Source organism: Physeter macrocephalus, chromosome 11 (assembly GCF_002837175.3).
Source record: "Physeter macrocephalus isolate SW-GA chromosome 11, ASM283717v5, whole genome shotgun sequence".
NCBI lineage: Eukaryota > Metazoa > Chordata > Mammalia > Artiodactyla > Physeteridae > Physeter > Physeter macrocephalus.
The window spans coordinates 52,864,753-52,884,053 of record NC_041224.1 but is presented as its reverse complement, the minus strand read 5'-3'; positions in this window follow the sequence as shown (position 1 = coordinate 52,884,053).

Genomic DNA, 19,301 nt, shown 5'->3' with positions numbered 1-19,301 from the left:
CTTTAAAAAGACTGGTTTATTTTTTTAGCTAGTGTATTATTCCGCTGGGCTGCCAAAACAGAATGCCATAGACTGGGTGGCTTAAACAACAGACGTTTGTTTCACACAGTTCTGGAGGCTGAGGAGTCCAAGGTCAAGATTCTGGCTGATTGGGTTTCTGGTGAGACCTCTCTTCCTGGCTTGTAGATAGTCACCCTGCTGTTATGTCCTCATATGCCTTTTCCTAAGTGTGTGCTCAGGGAGAGAGAGAGAACCAGGTCTCTGGGGTATTTTCTTATAAGGATACTAATCCTATCAGATCAGGACCCCACCCTTATGACCTCATTTAAACATAATTACTTCCCTAGAGTCCCCATCTCCAAATACTGACACGCTGGCAGTCAGGGCTTCACAGATCTTCAGTTGAAAACGTAAGTGTACCTCTAATTTCATCTACCCTTTCCATTCATCATGTATAATTTTTATGTTGCTGTACAATGTTCATAATCTCTTTTTCCAACTCTGTTTTTTCATGTGTTCTTATTATTTAAAAGTTTGGGAAATTCAGGGTAGTGAAGAAAACTTAAAATCACCCAAGTATAATCACTATTAAATTTTAGTGCATTCTCTTTCAGTATTTTTCAATGCATTTCTATATATTATGAATAGAATATAAACTTACAGAATGGACTATACAAAATTTAATAGCCAGTTTTTGTCTCTTAGCATAGTATCATAAGTATTTCCCCAATGTGGCAAAAAATTATTTGGCCACATATTTTAACAACTGCCTAGTATTTGATAACCTGACAGTACCACGATTTATTTAACCAAACTCACATTATCGAATATTTGAGTCGCTTCCGGTTTTTCACTATCATAAATAATATTTTAAATAATCTTATGCCTTACATTTGTCTACATTTTATATTTGTTTTAGGCCAGGTTGCTGCTAGATCAAATGATAGGAATATTTTAATGCTCTTATATCACCAAATTGTTTTACAGAATCTCAACACTGATTATTCATGGTTTTAAAAAATACTATTGAAAAATAGAAATAAGCACAGCACACACAAAAAAACTTATTCAGTCACCTAAAACAGCCATTCCTCTTTTGTTCTCTTCACTTGTGATTTGATGACTAACTTTAGTGTTGTGTTTGGATTCCATTTTCTTGTGTGTGTATCTATTGTAAATTTTTGGTTTGCGGTTCTATGACGTTTTGATGTAGCAGTCTATATATACACAAAATTGTTTTAAGTTGCTGGTATCTTAATTTCAAATACATTTCCAATATCCTGCATTTGTACTCTCCTCACATTTGCTATTTTGATATCATATTTGTGTGTGGATGATTTCCTACCTTTCCTGTATATTTACCTGTACTGGTGAGCTTTCGCATTCATAATTTTCTTGTTTCTAGTTGTGGCCTTTTCTGTCTAGAGAAGTTCCTTTAACATTTTTTGTAAAACTGGTTTGGTGGTGCTGAATTCTCTTAGATTTTGCTTGTCTGTAAAGCTTTTGATTTCTCTGTGGAATCTGAATGAGAGCCTTGCTGGGTAGAGTATTCTTGGTTGTAGCTTTTTCCCTTTCATCACTTTAAATGTATTGTTCCACTCCCTTCTGGCCTGCAGAGTTTCTGCTGAAAAATCAGCTGATAACCATATGGGGATTCCCTTGTATGTTATTTGTTGCTTTTCCCTTGTTGCTTTTTATATTTTCTCATTGTCTTTAATTTTTGCCAATTTGATTAATATGTTTCTCAGTGTGTTCCTTCTTGGTTTTATCCTGTATGGGACTCTCTGTACTTCCTGGACTTGTGTGTTTCCTTTCCCATGTTAGGGAAGTTTTTGGCTATTAGCTCTTCAAATATTTTCTCAGGCCCCTTCTCTCTTCTCCTTCTGGGACCCCTATAATGCAAACGCTGGGGCATTTAATGTTGTCCCAGATGTCTCTTATACTGTCCTTATTTCTTTTCATTCTTCTTTCTTTATTCTGTTCTGCAGCAGTGATTTCCACCAATCTGTCTTCCAGCTCACTTATTCATTCTTCTGCCTCATTTATTCTGCTATTAATACCTTCTAGTGTATTTTTCATTTCAGTTATTGTGTTGTTCATCTCTGTTTGTTCTTTAAAGCTTCTAGCTCTTTATTATTTCTTGTATCCTCTCAGTCTGTGCCTCCATTCTTTTTCCGAGATCTTGGATCATCTTTACTATTATTACTCTGAATTCTTTTTCAGGTAGATTGACTATCTCCACTTCACTTAGTTATTCTTCTGGGGTTTTATCTTGTTCCCTTGTCTGGAACATATTTCTCTGCTGTCTCATTTTGTCTAACTTTCTGTGTTTGCGGTCTCTGTTCCTCAGGCTGCAGGACTGTAGTTCTTCTTACTTCTGGTGTCTGCCCCTTGTGAGTGAGGTTGGTCCAGGGGCTTGTGCTGGCTTCCTTGTGGGAGGAACTGGTGCCTGCCCACTGGTGGGTGGAGCTAGGTCTTGTCCCTCTGGTGGACAGGGATGTGTCAAGGGGTATGTATATAGGCAGCTGTGGGCTCAGGTTGACTTTAGGCAGCCTGTCTGCTGATGGCTGGGGCTGTGTTCCCATCCTGTTGTTTGGCCTGAGGCATCCCAGCACTGGAGCCAGGTCTTGGTGCCAAACTGGCAAGCTCCAGGAGAGCTCACGCCAATGAATATTCCCTGGGTCCCCTGCCACCAGTGTCCTTTCTCCCACAGTGAGCCACAGCCAACCCTCACCTCCCCAGGAGACTCTCCAAGACCCACAGGTAAGTTTGACCCAGGCTCTTATGGAGTCACTGCTTTGCTCTGGGTCCCACTGCATGTGAAAACTTATGTGTGCCCTCCAAGAGTGGAGTCTCTGTTTCTCCCAGTCCTGTGGAGCTCCTGCACTGAGGCCCTGCTGGCCTTCAAAGCCAAATGCTCCGGGGCCTCCTCCTACTGATGCCAGACCCCCAGGCTGGGGAGCCTGATGTGGGGCTCAGAACTCTCACTCCTGTGGGAGAACCTCTGTGATATAATTATTTTCCACCTGGTGGGTATGGGATTTGATTGTATCATAAAAGTGCCCCTCCTAGCATCTTGTTGTGGCTTCGTTTTTGTCTTTGGGTGTAGAATATCTTTTGTGGTAGGTTCGAATCTTTTTTGTCAATGTTTGTTCAGCAGTTAGTTGTGATTTTGGTGTTTTCATGAGAGGAGGTGAACTCAAGGCCTTCTACTCTACCATCTTGTCTCCTGCCTCTCCTCCTGAATCTTGATAAGAAAATTTATTTGAAAACTTCTAGTTTTATTCTATTTCTTTGATAATAAGAGACAATTTGGTTGATAAAGATGTGTCCCCTACTCTTGAATTGCTCTGTTTTTCCCATGACTCTTTATAACATCCAGGCTTGTCTGCTTTTATGAGTTCAGATGAGTCTGCAAATTATTGAGATCTCTATCCAAACAATAAATAGAGAAAGAAAAAGCTTAAATTTGCTGTAGTTTATTTACAACTACCAGGCAATGGAAAATAATGAACAAGTAATAACAGGAGTAGTTACAGCAGGGAGCTCCACCTCCATGCATATGAGTTTTCTCTACATCTTAGTTGTGGTAGCCCAGAGCACTCCAGTCAGCACCCCAAATCCAAGATTTCCCTCATGAAGTGTCAGCCACAGCAGTGCCCTATATTTGCTCAGGTTGTCCAGTCACATCAAACGTAATAATAACCACCATAATGGCTAATATTTTTGAATGTTTGTAATGTGTCAGCTAATGTTCTGACCTATTTAAGTGTAAATTGGGTGGAAACACTTCAGAAAGACTTCTATTATTTGTGGTCTCCTCTTCTAGGATGTTTTCTGGAAAAATTACTGAGATTGAGATTTGATCCCTTCACGCCTGGCCATGTAATTTATCATCTAAACTGAGACCCTCTGAAAGTGAAAAAGAAGATTAATAATTAAAAGACAACAGAGGTAAACTGGGACTGTCCCAGGTGAACTGGTGTAGATGGCCACTAGAATCACAGCATACCCTTGCTTCTGTCTCTGTGTTTCTGTAGCATTTTTCCCCGCTCTCTCCTCTAATTTTGCATTTTGTTTTTGTTTCTGGTTCATGAAGTATAAGTTATGGTGGCAGCAATAATTAGTGGAATTTGGTTTTATGGTCTGACTATTTGGTAATATATGGAAATGGACTAATGGACCATAGAGGTCTACTCTCTATTGGGTAAAAGAATAGAGAATCTACATTTTTAGTCTTTTTTGCTTGTATGTTTGTCTACTTTGAACTCAAATTAATTAAGAATTTCATGCTCACAAGGAGAGTGAACAGCTCTATGACATCTGGACCTGTGAGTTGCTGTCTTGCTCTTAACCTATGAATAAAGTTGTAGAACTGAAGATATATTCTCTCTCTCTCTCTCTCTCTTTATATATATATATATATATATATGTAAATATTTATATATATAAATATATATATGTGTGTGTGTGTGTCTATAACTCAGAAAGTTCTTTACCTCTCATAGTGTAAATGTGAAACATTTTCCTATCTCTGGAGGCATTAGTAAATTAGATTATAAAGTTTTTTTAATTAAAAGAAACTGTTCTGATTGGCTTACAGACATAAATAAGGTCCTATAAATTAAACATTCCTAAAATTCCTGGAAAATAATGAAACTGAACTCCAAATACGTTAAGTATGCTATACACAAAAGCTGTTACACGGAGTAAGGCATAGTAGGTAGGGTGGTGAAATCCCTAGAGGCTGAGAGAAGGTCAACAAGGGTAACCTCATGGGAAAGAAGGGCGGTGGCAGTGACTGGAGATTGGTTACACATAAGTGGGTAATCAAATAACTCAATACATTAGCAATAACAGAAGTCTGATTTCTCATTGTCAAAGAAGGGAATTACTGAAAGAAGGAAAACTACAACAAACCATGTGGTGTCAGATTCAAATTGAAAGTGTCAGTTTGTACTCACAGTTTAATACATAGATATAAATACCTCTATACATATCTCTATATAGCTATAGAGAGAGATGGCTATAGCTACATCTATTCAGTTCCTAGCTCTGTCTACAGACAAGGACTGGGAATCACTGTGCAATGAGCACATCTAGCTCCCAGATTTTGGTTTCTAAATATAATTTTGCACTAAAAGTAAGCAAACCTTCTTGGAGAAATAGAAGATTCCAGTTCCAGTGCAGGAAAAGTACAAGATGAGCCTGAAACATCTTGTGCCAAAGAGAAAGTGCTCAAAGAATGATGAATGCATGTCAAAACAACACAAAAGCCAACTTGAAGGAGTTCCCACTGGCCGGATCTGGAAGAATTTGAGTAGCAAAATAAATAATGAAGTAACAGATTAAAAACCTTTTGAATGAAATAGGAATACATGAGTTTATGATAATCCAAATAAACTAATGATATTAATTAGTAAGTTGAAAATTTGGTGAGGTATAGAATATTTCTATCATCTCAAAGTAACTTCTTGCCTAATAGGTATTAATTACAAAGGGAAAAAAGAATGATTTTACAATGGAGAAAGCTGGTGGATACCACCACAATGAAGTGACTAAAGTTAATATAACCACTAAAAAGACTAATAAGACTTATGTGCCACCCAATATGATTCAATGAGAAGAACATACCATGACTTCTGTGATATTCTTACCAAAGTCATATAACCTGAATCAAATCTTAAGGGAACAGCAGACATGCCCAAATTGAGGTTCCATCTACAAAATAAGTGGTCTGCGGTTTTCAAAAGCAGCATGACCGTGAAAAGCAAGGGAAGAAAGGGGGAATTGTTTTATATTGAAGGAGACTAAGGAGCCATGCCAACTAAAAGCAAAATGTAATTCTGACCTGGATCCTTTTACAGGAAAGACATCATTGAGATATTTAGCAAAATGAATATAGTGTGAGGACAAGATGGTAGTAATGTATCAGTGTTAGTTTCCTAATTTTGATGGTTGTGTTGTGGTTATGCAGAAAAATGTATTCATTTGTAAGAAATTCACTCTAATATATTCAAGGATGATAAGGGTATCATATCAGCAACTTACTCTCAAATGGTATAGGAAAATTCTTTGTATTTCAGATGCAATTTTTGAAAGTTTGATACTGTTTCAAACGAGAAAAGAAAAAGAAAAAAGAAAATTTACATGATGCAAAAGTGTGAACATTTTAATGATTCTTGATACAAATTGCTAAATTGCTTTCCAAAAAGGACATACCTCATCTTACAACTATGCAGTTCCATTTTTTCCTATTAAATTTTTGTCAGGTAAGCCCGGCACTCACTGCATTCAAAGACCTTATTTTCGGTCCTACCTGTCACACTTTATAATAGACGGGCTGATTTTCATGAACTCACTTATTATCTCAATGTGGGGGTAATCACTCATTGTATCATTAGCTGATAATGACTAGATGAGTTGGTTGAGCTGTAAATGACTCTGGTTCGAGATTGCAGCTCTAGCTGATTAGATAAATATGCCACATATTTCATTTTGATCATATCAATTTCACTCTCATTTGACTGAAATGTCTTCCTTCAACTTAAAGTTCTCATTAAGGCATGGTAATTTCTCTGAAATATGACTGTATGCATGACTTCTATCAGCCAAAACCAATAGTTACAGAAAAGGAAGGTTATTCTACATTTTAGCAACTGCCTAGCTGTATGATTTTCCACTACTCGTGAAATCTTTAGATCCTTTGTTAGAAAGTGAGTAATAATATCTTTATTGCACTCAGAGTGTGCATGTGTGGTAGGGCAGAGAGACCAGTGCAGCTTTAACCGAATATCTTGTCTAGTTTAAGAATTTTGGTGAAGAGATTTTGGGGGGATATCTGAAGTAAGTCCTAAGGAATGGCTCTCTTTGGCACCTGGTGTCAGGTATTATTTAGACTTTGTAGCCAAGTGCTTCACTAAAGTGTACGTGAATCTTGTTAAAATGCAGATCTGGTTTAGTAGGTCTGGGGTGAGCCCTGAGAGTTGGTATTTCTAACAAGATCCCAGAAGATGACGATACTGCTTGTGCACAAACCACACTCACAGTGAAGGCGAGTGGCTAGCAAACAGCCCAAGGAATGGAGCTCAGAGGTTGTGCGTGAGGGGAGGCTTGGCACACCGGTGAACCTGCTTCTCTCTGGAAGCCTCGCTCATCTGCCTGCTCAAAAGTAGAGTTAATCCAGCAGTCAGCTGGGTGGACCATGACAGTGGCCACGGGGAACAAATTTATTGGACCAAGATTGTGTACTTAAGAAAACAGACAAAAATTTGTCTTGTTTGTGCAGTGACCTTTATTGGGTTGTGGCCCATATCTCTTATTTTTCTCCTAAATCTCCTTGTATAACCCTGGGGAAAACAAGTCATTGCCATTCCTTGGAAAGGGAAGATGAGGAAATGTGGGGCCTCAAGAGCTGCCTCGGCCACCTCCAGGTTAATAGGAATCTTGTCTGGTCTGGTGAGTCACAAATTGACCTGAGGTTTAGGTTTAAGTTTATTCAGTCATTTTCTCTATGTTAGGATAAGAGAAGGTGCCCTTTAATAGTAGTTAAATATTACTAAGCCTTTTCTATGACCTAAGAAAAGTACTAAGCCTGGATTCAGAATTCTTAGGGCTGAAGTTTGCTCCATGGCAAACAGACATGTTAACATTTCAAAGGCTTAATAAAACAACACTTTCTACTTCAAATGGTCTCTTAACCTTAGGAAACGGGGTAATACCATCCCCATTATATTGATCTGGAAATTGAGGCTCTACGAGGTAGTTAACTTAACCAAGGTCACATGTCTAATAAGTGGTGAAGGTAGGATTTGAATTCTGCCTTCATGATTTTGAAGCTCGACGGCCTTCTATTATGTCACTTCTAGTATTCTTTACTGAGAATACTTGTATAAGAAATGTATTTTAGTCTAAATCAATGGGAAATTGGTGATATTCTAGAATTGTATTGCTTGACCAAAATTATACAACGGTTACGTAACAGGAAGAATTCAAACCCAGGTCTCATCAACTGTACAGGCTTTGCATTATACCCACTTCCTCTAATGATTCAAGGTTCATGCTGCCAACAGCAGTAATATGAATATCACATCATATTTGTACAACACTTAAAAGTTCTCAGAGTTGTCATTTGGGTCCCCTAATAGCCCTGAGAGGTGAGTAGGGCAGGCTTTCCATGCAGTTCACAAGTTAGGAAACTAAGACTGAGAGTTAAACCCAAGAGCTTACAACCAAAAAGGGGTGGCCCTAGAATCTAGGTCTTGGGCAGCAAATTCCATGAGCTCACAGCCTTCACTGTCATCACAAGACCTCAGCATATCTCTGGATCATTTAAAAATGGATATATCCTCACCTGTGCACAGAGATTTATCTCCGTTTTAAAGCAGCCATGTAGAAACTAGCCAAGGCTGTGATCTGCTTTTAGGTTTCTAAAATAATGGCAGCTGTCTTAATAGGAATTTTTTGAGTGCCTACAATGCATAAAAATGAAAATGACGTGGGCCTTGCCTTCAAGAAGCTTACAGTCTAGTAGACGTGAAAAGACATAAACATAACAGACTTTAACGAGATGAAGGGTTCATTTGAGTCTATATGTAAAGAAGAAAGTACAAACTGAAGCAAGGACGTAAGTAAGGGATAAAAAGACCCCCTACTGAAAGAGGAGAGCTACTTTGTACTTTGCTGGTGAATTTTCCATTAAGGACAATTACCATTATTTTGGTCCACAACAGTTTGGTTCTTCATTTCTCCTTACTGTGTCCTAGAGCCCAAATGAACAGGGCAGAAATACTTTGGAATCTTATCCTTGATTAGCAATGACTATTGGCCCTACTCAGAGTAATCTCCAGTAGCTCTGTGGGACTGCTATACTCCAGTTGTATTAGAAACAAACAAACAAAAAAACCTCTTCCCCAAACATGCTGAATTCTCATCCTGCTCCAAGCCTTCGCATGTACTTTTACCTCTGAAACACTGTTCCCTTCAATTCTTTACCTGGACAAGTCTTATTCATCCTTCAGATCTCAGCTTAGCCTCGTGCACACTGGAAAACTTTTCTAGTTTTCCGAGTTTGGGGTAAAACATGTAGTGGTCTGTATAGTTTAGGCTGTGCTGCAGTGACAAACATCCTCCAAATATCAGTGGCTTAATAAAAAATAAATGTTTATGTCTGACACACTGTGTGTCCATTGAGGCTAACTGGAGCCTCTGCTTCATATCATCTACCTTCAGGGTCCAAGCCCATTGGATCCTCCACCATATGCAGTATTGCCAGTCACCATGAAGGAAAAAGGCTTTCCACCTAGATATGGCTTGTGTTACTTCCACCCATATTTCATTAGCCAAAATAAGTCATGCCTAACTTTAAAGAGGTGAAGAAGTGCAATCCTAACTTGTGCCAAGAAAACCCAGAATCTCAGTGAATATCACTAATAACCAGCTCTGAGCTCTTCCTATTTGCTCCCAGAATCCAGTAATGACCACAGTTGAAGTACTTGTTATACTGTATTGCAATTACCTGCTTGTGGTCCGTGTCCCCTCAGAAGACTCCAGGCTTCTTAAGGACAGGCACTCAACCCTCCTTTCATATCCAATACTTGCCACAGTGTGTGGCATATACACAGTCAGTGAAAAAGCTTGAATGAAGGAGACTATGTCCTATTTTTTTTTAATGCAGGTTTGTATTTTTAAATGCATGATTTCAAAACAATTACAATTTAAAATGGTATTTAGGTCTTATGTTCCTTAGGAAAGATATACATATAGCCTTGAGCTACAATTCTGACTTTGCTTTTGAATGCAAATATTTTAACAAGTATAACACACAGAAGCTTGAACTGTCAGTTATTTCTATCAGCATATGTAAAATATCTTGTTTATCCCAGAGATCCTAAATTAGATGGAAGAAAAAAATTCTGTCTTTAAAAGTACATTTGTCATGTAAATTAGATAGCTAGTGGGAAGCTGCCGGCACGGCGCAGGGAGATCACCTCTGTGCTTTGTGACCATGAGAGGGGTGGGATAGGGAGGGTGGGAGGGAGGGAGACGCGAGAGGGAAGAGATATGGGAACATGTGTATATGTATAACTGATTCACTTTGTTGTAAAGGAGAAACTAACACACTATTGTAAAACAGTTATACTCCAATAAAGATGTTAAAAAATAAAAATAAAAAAAAAAAAGTACATTTGTCAGATTTTGTATTTGTCCTCAACTTGTCTTGAAGATGAATCAAAAGTTAGAGCTGCATAATATTTAAGAAAGAAAAGTAATATTTATTTCATTTTATTAGTTATGACTATTATATAAATATAACAAGTGAATGCAAAAGATAAATTAACCAGAAAAATTATCTATTGTAAGCATCTATGTTTATAATTAGGTATTAATTTTTCTATATACTTCAGGGCTTTAAAAGAGATCAGTTGAATTTCTACCCAAAAAAAATCAGTTTAGGAAATAACCTACTAATTTATTGTTGGATTCAACCAAAATGGTAAATTCCTTAAAATATCCAGCTACTAACAAGTAGCTTAAACAAATTAAACGACATATTCCCAGCAAGCTGGTGTATGTAAACATGACTATAAGGTACTTTTGGAAACATAACTTTAAGGTATGGAAACATAACTATAAGGTACAAAGTATAAGTTTGTAATAAAAACCACAGTCCACTGAAGTGTCACATTTCCTTAACAAATTTGTTTTCAGAGGAATCTTGTCATTTTTTAAGTGCAAGTTATTGGATTTAGCAATTATTAGATTTAGCATGAAGACTATGCTTACCAATTTTAGCTTCTCTAATTATGAAATTTTTTTTTTATCATATTGGCCCTAGGAAAATCTATAGGATGTATTATGTTTGTAAGATATGTTTATGTCATTATAACATTTTTTAAAATTTTATTGAAGCATAGTTGATTTATAGTGTTGTGTTAATTTCTGCTGTACAGCAAAGTGACTCAGTTATAGATACATATATTCTTTTTCATATTTGTTTCCATTATGCTTTACCAAAGGATACTGAATATAGTTCCCTGTGCTATACAGTAGGACCTTGTTGTTTATCCATCCTAAATATAATAGTTTGCACCTGCTAATTCCAAACTCCCGATCCTTTCCTCCCCCACTTTCCCTCCCTCTTAGCAACCACAAGTCTGTTCTCTATTTCTGTGAGTCTGTTTCTGTTTCATAGATATGTTCATTTGTGTTGTATTTTAGATTCCACACATAAGTGATATCATATGGTATTTGTCTTTCTCTTTCTGACTTACTTTGCTTAGTATGATAATCTCTAGGTCCATTCATGTTGCTGCAAATGGCATTATTTCATTCTTTTTGATGGCTGAGTAATATTCCAGTGTGTGTGTGTGTGTGTGTGTATCACATCTTCTTTATCCGTTCATCTGTCAATGGCCATTTAGCTTGTTTCCCGGTCTTGGCTATTGTGAATAGTGCTGCTGTGAACATAGGGGTGCATGTATCTTTCTGAATTATAGTTTTGTCTGGATACCTAGGAGTGGGATTGCTGGATCATATGGCAACTCTATTTTTAGTTTTTTGAGGAACCTCCATACTGTTCTCCATAGTGGCTGCACCAGTTTACATTCCCACCAACAATGTAGGAGGGTTCCCTTTTCTCCACACCCTCTCCAGCATTTATTATTTTAGGCTTTTTAACAATGGCCATTCTGACTGGTGTGAGGTGGCACCTTATTGTAGTTTTGATTTGCATTTTTCTAATAACTAGCAATGTTGAGCATCTTTTCATGTGCCTATTGGCCATCTGTGTGTCTTCTTTGGAAAAAATGTCTATTTAGGTTATTTAGGTCTTCTTCTGCACACTTTTCGATTGGGTTGTTTGGTTTTTCGTTATTGAATTGTATGAGCTATTTGTATATTTTGGAAATTAAGCCCTTGTTGGTCTCATCATTTGCAAATATTTTCTCCCAGTCTATAGGTTTTTCTGTTTTGCTTATGGTTTCCTTTGCTGTGCAAAAACTTGTAAGTTTGATTACATCCCGTAACAGTTTTATTTTGATCATCACGATGTTTTTCTGAGATAGATGAATCTCAAATACTTTTAGACACATCTGACTTGACTATTTTCATACTAAAATTGTTTCCTTCTTCTCAGTCCATGTTCTAGTAGTTACATTTTTTTTTTAGTAGTTACATTTTAATAGGGAAATTTTCATGAATCCTCTCAGCAACTGGCATTGAGTCAGCACTCCTCTGATTTGGGCAAGGAAATTCATCTCCTCCAATAAGGGCTTCTATCTATGTAATTTTCTCCTTTTCCTGAATGACAAAAACCCAACTTGATAACTTATGGAATATATCTGGATGTTTACTTTAGAGAAATAGGAGTTACTATAAACAGATGTTTAATTTTAGGGTTATATCATGTTTATTTTTACATTGAAAACAACTATGGGACTTGTTGGATGATATTAAAAAGTAACCAAATTGGAAATTATTCTTTAAGACCCCTGAAGTATGAAATAGGTAATATTAGTTATCTCTGAAAATCTACATCATGGCTTGAACTAAGTAAAATAGTGAAATAGATGTGGATCTTGCTATTCCTTCCTCAATATTCGGTCTGTTAACAAATATTAACTGAGCATCTACTATATGCCAGGCCCTGAGTTTGTAGTTAAAACTAAATGGTAAGCAAAAATCAAGCCTAGAATATAATGGGGAGGATACACATTAATCAAATAATCGTGTCAAGGAATGCATAGTGACAAACTGAGATAAGCACGTTGAAGGGTGGTAACCACTCTTTGAAAGTGGATAATTCCAAAAGAATTTGACTTAGAATGGGAGAGAGGAGGGCGTCTGGGGGGGCCTTGACTGAGAAGATGACCCTTGCCCTAAGATCAGATGGGGATGAAAAGATACGAATGGGGACCTGGGAGCAAGAGAGAATAAATAAAGTTGAAACACATAGAACAAGCTGAGGTTGGGGGTCAGGGGCTGAAGGTATAAGAAGGGGTTAAAAACGTTGGCAGGACTCCAACCATACAGGACCTTGTAAAACATTATCAGAATTTTGGTCCTCATCACAAGGGCAATAGAGAGCCATCGACACATTTTAAACAAGTGATGGACATGACCAGGTTCATGTTCTGAAAAGATTACTCTAACTTCATTGTGGAGATTAATAAGAAAACAGAATGGTACAGGGACAAGGGTGGGAGGTCTGGTTGAGAGGTGGGGATAAGATTTAGTGTAACAGCAGTCAGTGGCAAAGTGAAAAGTGGACAAATTTGAGAAATAATTAGATAAAATTGAGAAGTCTTGGTGATGGATTTGCTACAGAGGAGAGGAAAAGAAAACGGCCAAGGATGAGTCTGAGACCTCTGGCTTAAATAACATTTCAGATGCAAACACTATTCAGGTAGAAAGCATGAAAGGACCTGTTTTGAGTCTGTGTGTTGGACATGCTGAATCTGAGGTGTCTTTGAGATAGCCAAGTGGAGATGTTGAGTAGGTACCTGTATAGGTCTGGAATTCAGAGAAGTCTGGGCTGGAAATTTACATTTGCAAGTCACTAGTAATTAGAACAATAGAGATGTATGGAGTGAGATATGGGAAAAGAACCGAAGAACTAGGCGAGACCAGGAGGAACTTCTCCGTGTGATGATTTGGTAGAGACAAATCAGCCTGCATAGGAGACCTGAAATGGGGAAACCAGACTCTGGGAGGAAAACCGGGAAAGTGTGATATCTCAGAACTAGTCGGGGGGGAAGTGTTTTTAGAAGAGAATGATCAATAGTGTCAATTTCCACTGAGAGATCAAGAGAAGTGAGACTGAAACATGCACGTTGGATTTAACAACAGAGCAAGTGATGGCAGAGGCTCGAGTGTGTTAAACTATAAGTGGGAAGCAACTGCCTGGGAGGAAGGGGCCACATACACACAAGAGGGAAAAGGTGATTTTCATCCTGACCCTCCAACATCATCCCAATGTCTTGACCTCTTTGTGTTATCCTGCATGACGTTAGACAGTAAGCAGCTCCCTAACCTGCATTTCATCTTGTTTAACATGCAGGATGGTTAGAAAGATTAAAACAAGATAGTAAGTGAACAGAAACTATAAACTATAAAATGGAATTGAAAGCAAGCATTATTTCCCCTCAATCTCTGGTTTAGCCAGTTTACCTTTCCTATGCCCTCTTCCTTCAGGTCCCTGCTAGATAGATAACACACCCAGTTTCCTTATCTGTGGCTGGCATTGTCTGACTGTGTGGCTGCTTCTCGATGTCAACCATAAGACTTCCTATAGCCTCACTGGTAATACATAGAAAGAAGGTCTCAAAATCCTATTGCGCAGCATGGCTGACCAGCAGGCAGAGATCATCGTGCGAAAGGACCTTTTTCTATAGCATACCTAAAATCATATCCAGTAGACAACTGCCTTTTCCACCTACTCAGAAAGCCATGATTATTAGGTAATAGAAAGAATGTCACTTTCTCCCTCTCCCCCTTCCCCCAAATCGAGTCATCCAATCTTGTGAGCATTTCAGAAGGTTTTGTTTTGTTTTTGAGCCAAGGGAACCGTTTAGAAAAGTAAGGCAAGAATGCCATCTTGGGGTTTCTGCTGACAGCACAAGCTACCTAAGCTGCAGATGGAAACAAGAATGTGTTCCTAGAGGTTGTTGAAAGTCACTGCAGCAATGTATTTGGATCCTTCAGGGCTTTTCTGATTGACTGAGTTTAACGGTTGGAATCCTCTAAATAAACTATTTAAAAATTTTAAAGTCAGACTAATTCATGACATTTGGGTTTGGACCTTTCCATATTGAGCTTTTAGCTGAATCACACTTAGCTTTTGCCTACCCATCCTTGGTCTTATCTATTGATGATCTAATTGACAAGATGACTCAGAGTTTGGGGGCATCATTTAGTAACTTCCTTTCTCACCCATCTTTTCTGCTTATCTCAGGATATATTAAAAGGAAGTGAAGTGATAATAGAATGGCTCAGGTTTTTGTTTTATTTTATTTTGGGAGGCATTGAACCAGCTCCCATGGTTCAACAGGTATGACTCTAAAATAGTAGGATTCCTTGGTAGAGATGAGTTTTATTCCTTCATAGGACACCTTTATAATCTTCTACTTGCATAATTTTCCCAAATAGTTTTATTTTTTTTTTAATGTGATAGAGAAGGCAATATAGCATGATTGGCATCCTTCATTCATCTTTCTGCATCTCTCCCTTACTTACTAAAGAGAAGTAAATTCAAAGTTGCAAAGAATCCACCAGGAAGTAATTTGGAACCCAATTTTGCATGTTTTCTGTCTTCACAAGTTCTTCTGTTTAAAGAGAAACCTTGCTTTGAGTAAGGTTGCCTAAGGAATTCTGTGCATGAGAGATGCAATACAGGGTGATGAAGAGAGATTTGCAAGAGAAAACGCTTACTTTCATTGTGCCTTCTGCCATAGCCACTTCTATAACTATCTCCACCCAACCCCAGTCGGGTTTTTTTTAATTCCTTAAGATAAAGATTCATGCCATTATCTATCTGGCATGGGGCTAGAAAGCAGTAATCATTTGTTGAATCCAGCAATGTGTATCTCAAAGGTAAGATTTACACTTTGTTCTTCCCCTCCCTTCAAGTTTCAATGCATACACTTATTATCTCCCCACAAGTTTGGAAATAGTTTTTGTGATGGTACCTGTGAGACATGGAGTTGAAGATGCAAAAGAGAAAGCTGAGCACCAGTCAAGGCAAGCACTGATTGCTTGTTCTTTTGTCTTTTCTACTATGGAGGACAGTATGATAGTTATTTAAAAACACAAGAAGAGGGCTTCCCTGGTGGCGCAGTGGTTGCGAGTCCGCCTGCCGATGCAGGGGACACGGGTTCGTGCCCCGGTCCGGGAGGATCCGCGGAGCGGCTGGGCCCGTGAGCCATGGCCGCTGAGCCCGCGCGTCCAGAGCCTGTGCTCCGCAACGGGAGAGGCCGCAACAGTGAGAGGCCTGCGTACTGCAACAAAACAAAACAACACAAGAAGAGGGTGAGAAATTAGAAGCTTTTGTGTTTTTTTAATCCAAATTTGAAAGAAGGAAAGTATGTCAAGAAGAGAGTGGGGATAGGAAACTTCAGATATGACTATCTCAGTGTTCAAAGTCTCCCCTTAAATCCCCCGAGGTAGGTTCGGACCAGATTTTGATTTTGGGCTCTGTGAGCTGTGTGGCCCTGAGCAAGTAACTTAAACTCTCTATGCCTCAGATTCCTCATCTATAAAGTAGGATTTATCACAGTACCTCCTTTGTGAGTTTATTATCAGGGCTAACTGAGCTAATGAAAGCAAAGTACCTGGCCAATGACCACTGCTCTATAAAAATAGCAGCCGCTGCTAGTAAATTCCAAAGGCCCAAAAGCCAGCCACCCCAGTTAGCTCCATGGGGCTCCTTTCCTTGGGCATCAACTGCTCACAAGCCCATACGGCCTTGGAGGGAGCCTCCTTCTCAACATGTATATATTTTCCTCCAGGTTGGGGAAAGAATGACCCCATATAAATATGATTTGTGGAGATATACTAAAATCTCAATTAAGCAAAAACTGCTGGGTCACCTTGCAAAAAACAACATCCAATAAATGAATTAAGCAAGGGTTAGAACTCTTTGGAGAAATAGGGCATGAAGTTAAAGCAACTTCAAGAGTCTGCTAACTATGAGAGGAAAATCAGTGGAAAAGAACTGGATAAGGGGGTAGTTACTGACAGCAGTGTGTCCAGGCAGAGACGAAATCCCAGGAGAAACAATTTAATTCAGGGAGAGTTCTGGGAGAGGGAGAGAAGGGTTAGTTGCATGTGATGTCAGGGGGAGCTCATTGAATTGCAGCCCATCCTGACACGCAACAGAGAGAACCTCCCTTCCTAACGATGAGGGAGCTGAGAAACTTATTTAACTGATCCACAAAGGGAGAAAAGAGATGTCAGAAGCCTGAGCGTTTACTCTTTAGAGGAGAAATCTCCGAATCCACGTGTGATGGGAATAGAAATTTAACCTCAGGGTTCAAATCATAAAATGTTCTCTGTAGACTTCTCTTTGGGGGTAATACTGATTCTGATTTTTCTTTTTTGAAAATATAAGTTTCACAATAGGTAAAGGTTGATGTCACTCACTTGCTTAACCTCCATTAAAACCGCCAAAGTCACTTGTTAATTTTAATTTTTATTTTTTTTGTCTGTGTTGGGTCTTCGTTGCTGTTCACGGGCTTTCTCTAGTTTTTGGCGAACAGGGGCTACTCTTCGTTGAAGTGCACAGGCTCCTCACTGCGATGGCTCCCCTTGTTGCAGAGCACAGGCTCTAGGCATGCAGGCTCAATTGTTGTGGCTCGCAGGCTCAGTAGTTGCGTTGCTCCGCAGCATGTGGGATCTTCCCGGGCCAGGGCTCCAACCCGTGTCCCCTGCATTGGCAGGCAGATTCTTAACCACTGCGCCACCAGGGAAGTCCCAACTTGTTTATTTTAAAAAGTAAAAAAAATCATTTCACTGCCTAAACAGTCACTGTGATGCGTCGTTGATGGGAGCGCTGTTACAAGGCCAAGGGAGGACAATGTAGTGATGTCTATCAAAACTATAAATGCGTGTGTCCTTTGATGCAGCATTTCCTTTTCTAAGGAATTTATCCTACAGACACTTGCCTACATCAATGTGGCATTTCCATAGATTGCTCATTGCAGTATATGTGCAATGGAATACTATCCTGCTATCAAATGAATGATGAATTTATTTGTATGTTGAAATGGAAAGATCTCAAATATATATTAAAAGGAAGGATCAAGATACATAAAACATACGTAGTATGCTACCATTTTTAAAAATTAAATCAAGCAGGTAGAAAAAGACATGCGTGTGTATGGAGTTACATTTGCATAAAATTTCTCTAGAAGAATAAATAAACTAATAACTGGTTGCCTCATGGGTGATGGGGTACGGGGATGGAAGGCAGGAGAGGGAAGTTTGAATCATGTGAACATATTAAGTATCAAAAAATCAATTACAAAAATGTCATATTTTATGAGAAATTTAATAATGTTCCATTTAATGCCAAAGAAAAACTTCCAAATCAACAACTTACTATCAAATAACAGCATATAGGAAAATACCCCTCAAAAAAAGTATATAAAGATTTTAAAACAACTCAAAAATCAGGCCCTTTGAGTTGAAAAGAACTCTAGAAAGCATATTTTCCAATTTCTTAAACCATATTACATATGAATACAGGCTTCAACTTCAAGTTGGTTTACTTCTCTGTGGCTCAGAGTCTTTGATGATAAACTATAAATGGCAATGCTAGTTTACAATGTAAAGTTCCAGATGAGACTGTTTGATAGAGATGCCTCTGAAGGGTTTCATAAATATCAAAAACCCCATGAATATGTAATGACTAAGCATATATGTTTCCCTTTCTCTTCATTGATGAAATAGAAATACAGACTTTTATAATAATATGGATCATAAGACCATAAGCCCCATGAAGGCAGGCGCCACATTTGTTTTGATCAATACCATACTTCTATCACGAATTATAGTTGATGCTAACCTGGGTTTCCCCAAAAGCAAAGCCTAAGACAAAGGCTATGTGCAAATAGTTATTTGCAGGTGTGATGCCAGCAGGCAAGAGTAAAGGACAGGGAGAGTGAACAGGGAAGGAGGGCGAGCTGGTACCCTTTGCATTATCAAGTTGACCACTGCTAGAAGTACCAGGTGGATACTGCACAACCTCTGAGGAGCCTTGTGAAGTACATCACAGGCCCTTCCACTCAGCAAAAGAAAGGGGGAAGCATTCATTCATTGGTCCCATCTCCCATTGGTCACATCTCCCATTGGTCAAGGGTTATCTCACTGAACTGTAACTCCCCCGCCATTCCAAGTTATACAGGCATGAGTTACAAGTGGGTTCTCCTGGCCATCCAATGGCGCAGCTTCAGAAAAGCAAAAGGAAGCAAGAGGCCCGTGACGTAGGCCTGCAGTGAAGTCTAGCCAGGCTGCCTCTGCGCAGAGCTGGCTGAAGTCTGCAGAGAACTGGGGGCCACAGCTGTGGCTGGCACAAGAGACGAGTCTGAGAAGACCTGAAGCGAGGTACAAGAGCTGTCCAATACCTGATGCGTGTCACACTGTAAGTGCTCAATAAATATTGGGTCACTGAAAAGACCCCAGGTGACTGGATCTGGACTGGAAAGTTGGAGGAGGCCTGGAATCAGCTCATCCCACCTGATATAGATTTTTCTTTCGAAGGAAGATGCTTCAGCACTTCCCAAAAGGGGGAGCTCACTCACTGT